This window comes from Triticum aestivum, chromosome 7D, assembly GCF_018294505.1.
Source record: "Triticum aestivum cultivar Chinese Spring chromosome 7D, IWGSC CS RefSeq v2.1, whole genome shotgun sequence".
Classification (NCBI taxonomy): Eukaryota; Viridiplantae; Streptophyta; class Magnoliopsida; order Poales; family Poaceae; genus Triticum; species Triticum aestivum.
The window spans coordinates 629,917,986-629,923,985 of NC_057814.1; positions in this window are offsets into that span (position 1 = coordinate 629,917,986).

Genomic DNA, 6,000 nt, shown 5'->3' on the forward strand with positions numbered 1-6,000 from the left:
GATGACCCTGTTAGGAGACAAGCAGCAGTTTTAATATAGCTGGCGTATCATTTTTTGTTTCTCGATGGAGGGAAATATTACCAGAGGGAGCCTTCTTGAACTTTTCCAGTTCGGTGGTAGCAGCAGTTAGCTGCGTCCGGCACTGCTCCAGCTCTTGGGCTAGCAAGTCGTTCTTCTCCATAAGAACCTGGTTACACAACGATCCTTAAAACATTTGTCCCAACTGCTTCAAGTCTCGGGGGCTACTGGATCATGGTTACCAAATTCGGGTAAGGTAAACTTACCTGCACATCTTTCAAATCTTGCTCGGTGGCTCTGTTAAGCCCATCTTGAGCAGCTCGGATGTATGCATCAGCCGAGCTGAAGGCACCGAATGCCTCTTTTGAGAAGCGGAGATTTCGTAAAACTGCCTTCCGGCGCCAGTGATACATGGCGCTCTCCACCTCCGAATTGGTAACGGACATATTTTCCGAACCCTCGGCAGAAGGGCAGTCCGGCGCCATTCCCACATCGGGCCCTGATACGTCTCCAACGTATCTATAATTTTTGATTGTTCCATGCTATATTATATTCTGTTTTGGACATTATTGGGCTTTATTATACACTTTTATATTATTTTTGGGACTAACCTATTATCCGGAGGCCCAGCCCAGAATTGTTGTTTTTTTGCCTATTTCAGAGTTTCGCAGAAAAAGAATATCAAACGGAGTCCAAACGGAATGAAACCTTCGGGAACGTAATTTTCCGAACGAACGTGATCCAGATGACTTGGACCCTACGTCAAGACATCAACCAGGAGGGAACGAGGTAGGGGGCGCGCCTACCCCTCCACCCCCCCCCCCGGCACGACCTCCACCCTCGTGGGCCCCATGTTGCTCCACCGACGTACTTCTTCCTCCTATATATACCTACGTACCCCCAAACTACCAGATACGGAGCCAAAAACCTAATTCCACCGCCGCAACCTTCTGTACCCGTGAGATCCCATCTTGGGGCCTGTTCCGGAGCTCCGCCGGAGGGGGCATCGATCACGGAGGGCTTCTACATCAACACCATAGCCTCTCCGATGATGTGTGAGTAGTTTACCTTAGACCTTCGGGTCCATAGTTATTAGCTAGATGGCTTCTTCTCTCTTTTTGGATCTCAATACAATGTTCTCCCCCTCTCTCGTGGAGATCTATTCGATGTAATCTTCTTTTGCGGTGTGTTTGTTGAGACCGATGAATTGTGGGTTTATGATCAAGTTTATCTATGAACAATATTTGAATCTTCTCTGAATTCTTTTATGTATGATTGGTTATCTTTGCAAGTCTCTTCGAATTATCAGTTTGGTTTGGCCTACTAGATTGATCTTTCTTGCAATGGGAGAAGTGCTTAGCTTTGGGTTCAATCTTGCGGTGTCCTTTCCCAGTGACAGTAGGGGCAGCAAGGCACGTATTGTATTGTTGCCATCGAGGATAACAAGATGGGGTTTATATCATATTGCATGAGTTTATCCCTCTACATCATGTCATCTTGCTTAAAGCGTTACTCTGTTCTTATGAACTTAATACTCTAGATGCATGCTGGATAGCGGTCGATGTGTGGAGTAATAGTAGTAGATGCAGGCAGGAGTTGGTCTACTTGTCTCGGACGTGATGCCTATATACATGATCATACCTAGATATTCTCATAACTATGCTCAATTCTATCAATTGCTCAACAGTAATTTGTTCACCCACCGTAATATTTATGCTCATGAGAGAAGCCACTAGTGAAACCTATGGCCCCCGGGTCTATTTTTTCCATCATATTAATCTCCCGACAACAAGCTATTTCTGGCGCCGTTTTTATTTTACTTTGCATCTTTATCATAAAAATACCAAAAATATTATCTTATCATATCTATCAGATCTCACTCTCGTAAGTGACCGTGTGGGGATTGACAACCCCTTATCGCGTTTGTTGCGAGGATTTATTTGTTTGTGTAGGTGCGAGGGACTCGTGCGTGGCCTCCTACTGGATTGATACCTTGGTTCTCAAAAACGGAGGGAAATACTTACGCTACTTTGCTGCATCACCCTTTCCTCTTCAAGGGAAAACCAACGCAGTGCTCAAGAGGTAGCAAGAAGGATTTCTGGCGCCGTTGCCGGGGAGCCTACGCAAAAGTCAACATACCAAGTACCCATCACAAACCCTTATCTCCCGCATTACATTATTTGCCATTTGCCTCTCGTTTTCCTCTCCCCCACTTCACCCTTGCCGTTTTATTCGCCCTCTCTTTTCCGTTCGCCTCTTTTCCGTTTGCTTGTCGTTATGGCTAATCCTCTATCAACTCCGTTGTCTCCTGAGTTTGAAGTTTTTCACTTCAAATAAAGACAAGGAGAAAACTTAAAAGATGCTTGGTTTAGAATGATGGAGTCTTATCGTAATTGTACCTTTGAAGTGAACCTTAGAATTCTGCTTCTCAATTTTTATGTTGGACTGAATATGTCTCATAGACAACTCTTGGATTGCGTTGCCAAAGGCAATTTTATTGAAATTGATCCCAGTATTGCGCATGAAGTGATAGAGGGTATAGTGGGAACACTACATCAAGAAAAGGGGCCTCATCATACCCAGGAAGAAACGCAAGTTTTTGAGAAAATTTGCGAAGTAACGAAAATTTTACAAAAATCTCTTGAACCTCTTAAGGGTGTTAGTGGAAATCTTCACCGCATGAATATGTTGATTACTCTTTGCAATAAGCGGTTGGATTCTTTAGATCTGAAAATATCGGAATATGAGGGGAAGCATAAAGAACCTCCCAGATTCGAGCATAAATCCGCTAAAAAATTAAAAACCCAAGACGGCAATACCTAGATCTATCCTTGTTTTATGCCTAGCTAGGGGCGTTAAACGATAGCGCTTGTTGGGAGGCAACCCAATTTTATTTTTAGTTTTTTGCTTTTTGCTTCTGTTTAGGAATAAATCTTTGATCTAGCCTCTGGTTAGGTGTCTTTTTATGTTTTAATTAGTGTTTGTGCCAAGTTAAACCTATAGGATCTTCTTGGATGATAGTTATTTGATCTTGCTGTAAATTCCAGAAACTTTCTCTTCACGAAAATAATTGTTACAAATCACCAGAACGTGATAAAATATTGATTCCAATTGCTGCTGATCAATAAACAAATTTTCTAGGTCGTCCTATTTTGGTAGATTTTTTGAAGTTCCAGAAGTTTGCGTTAGTTACAGATTACTACAGACTGTTCTGTTTTTTGACAGATTCTGTTTTTCGTGTGTTGTTTGCTTATTTTGATGAATCTATGGCTAGTAAAAGAGTTTATAAACCATAGAGAAGTTGGAATACAGTAGGTTTAACACCAATATAAATAAAGAATTAGTTCATTACAGTACCTTGAAGTGGTGTTTTGTTTTGTTTCGCTAATGGAGCTCATGAGATTTTCTGTTAAGTTTTGTGTTGTGAAGTTTTCAAGTTTTGGGTAAAAGATTTGATGGATTATGGAACAAGGAGTGGCAAGAGCCTAAGCTTGGGGATGCCCATGGCACCCCAAGATAATCTAAGGACACCAAAAAGCCAAAGCTTGGGGATGCCCCGGAAGGCATCCCCTCTTTCGTCTACGTCCATCGGTAACTTTACTTGGAGCTATATTTTTATTCACCACATGATATGTGTTTTGCTTGGAGCATCTTGTATGATTTGAGTCTTTGCTTTTTAGTTTACCACAATCATCCTTGCTGTACACACCTTTTGAGAGAGACACACATGATTCGGAAATTATTAGAATACTCTATGTGCTTCACTTATATCTTTTGAGTTATATAGTTTTTGCTCTAGTACTTCACTTATATATTTTAGAGCACGGTGGTGGTTTTGTTTTATAGAAACTATTATTCTCTCATGCTTCACTTAGATTATTTTGAGTGTCTTAAACAGCATGGTAATTTGCTTAAATAATCCTAATATGCTAGGTATTCAAGACTAGTAAAAACTTTCTTATGAGTGTGTTGAATACTAAGAGAAGTTTGATGCTTGATGATTGTTTTGAGACATGGAGGTAGTGATATCAAAGTTGTGCTAGTTGAGTAGTTGTGAATTTGAGAAATACTTGTGTTCAAGTTTGCAAGTCCCGTAGCATGCACGTATGGTCAACATTATGTAACAAATTTGAAACATGAGGTGTTCTTTGATTGTCCTCCTTATGAGTGGCGGTCGGGGACGAGCGATGGTCTTTTCCTACCAATCTATCCTCCTAGGAGCATGCGCGTAGTGCTTGGTTTTTGATGACTTGTAGATTTTTGCAATAAGTATGTGAGTTCTTTATGACTAATGTTGAGTCCATGGATTATACGCACTCTCACCTTTCCATCATGGCTAGCCTCTTCGGTACCGTGCATTGCCCTTTCTCACATTGAGAGTTGGTGCAAACTTCGCCGGTGCATCCAAACCCCGTGATATGATACGCTCTTTCACACATAAACCTCCTTATATCTTCCTCAAAACAGCCACCATACCTACCTATTATGGCATTTCCATAGCCATTCCGAGATATATTGCCATGCAACTTTCCACCGTTCTGTTTATCATGACACGTTCATCATTGTCATATTGCTTTGCATGATCATGTAGTTGACATAGTATTTGTGGCAATGCCACCATTCATAATTCTTTCATACATGTCACTCTTGGTTCATTGAATATCCCGGTACACCGCCGGAGGCATTCATATAGAGTCATACTTTGTTCTAGTATCGAGTTGTAATCATTGAGTTGTAAATAAATAGAAGTGTGATGATCATCACTTTCTAGAGCATTGTCCCAAGTGAGGAATAAAAAAAGAGAAAGTCCATAAAAAAGGCCCAAAAAAATGAGAGAAGAAGAGAGAAGGGACAATGTTACTATCCTTTTTACCACACTTGTGCTTCAAAGTAGCACCATAATCTTCATGATAGAGAGTCTCTTGTTTTGTCACTTTCATATACTAGTGGGAATTTTTCATTATAGAACTTGGCTTGTATATTCCAACAATGGGCTTCCTCAAATGCCCTAGGTCTTCGTGAGCAAGCAAGTTGGATGCACACCCACTTAGTTTCTTTTGTTGAGCTTTCATATATTTATAGCTCTAGTGCATCCGTTGCATGGCAATCCCTACTCCTTGCATTAACATCAATCGATGGGCATCTCCATAGCTCATTGATTAGCCTCGTTGATGTGAGATTTTCTCCATTTTTGTCTTCTCCACATAACCCCCATCATTATATTCTATTCCACCCATAGTGCTATATCCATGGCTCACGCTCATGTATTGCGTGAAAGTTGAAAAGGTTTGAGATTACTAAAGTATGAAACAATTGCTTGGCTTGTCATCGGGGTTATGCATGATGAGAGCATTCTTGTGTGAAGAAAATGGAGCATGACTAAACTATATGATTTTGTAGGGATGAACTTTCTTTGGCCATGTTATTTTGAGAGGACATAATTGCTTAGTTAGTATGCTTGAAGTATTATTAGTTTTATGTCAATATTGAACTTTTATCTTGAATCTTTCGGATCTGAATATTCATACCACAATTAAGAAGAATTACATTGAAATTATGCCAAGTAGCATTCCACATCAAAAATTCTGTTTTTATCATTTACCTACTCGAGGACGAGCAGGAATTAAGCTTGGGGATGCTTGATACGTCTCCAACGTATCTATAATTTTTGATTGTTCCATGCTATATTATATTCTGTTTTGGACATTATTGAGCTTTATTATACACTTTTATATTATTTTTGGGACTAACCTATTATCCGGAGGCCCAGCCCAGAATTGTTGTTTTTTGCCTATTTCAGAGTTTCGCAGAAAAAGAATATCAAACGGAGTCCAAACGGAATGAAACCTTCGGGAACGTGCTTTTCGGAACGAACGTGATCCAGAGGACTTGGACCCTACGTCAAGACATCAACCAGGAGGGCACGAGGTAGGGGGCGCGCCTACCCCCCCCCCCCCCAGGCGCGCCCTCCACCCTCGTGGG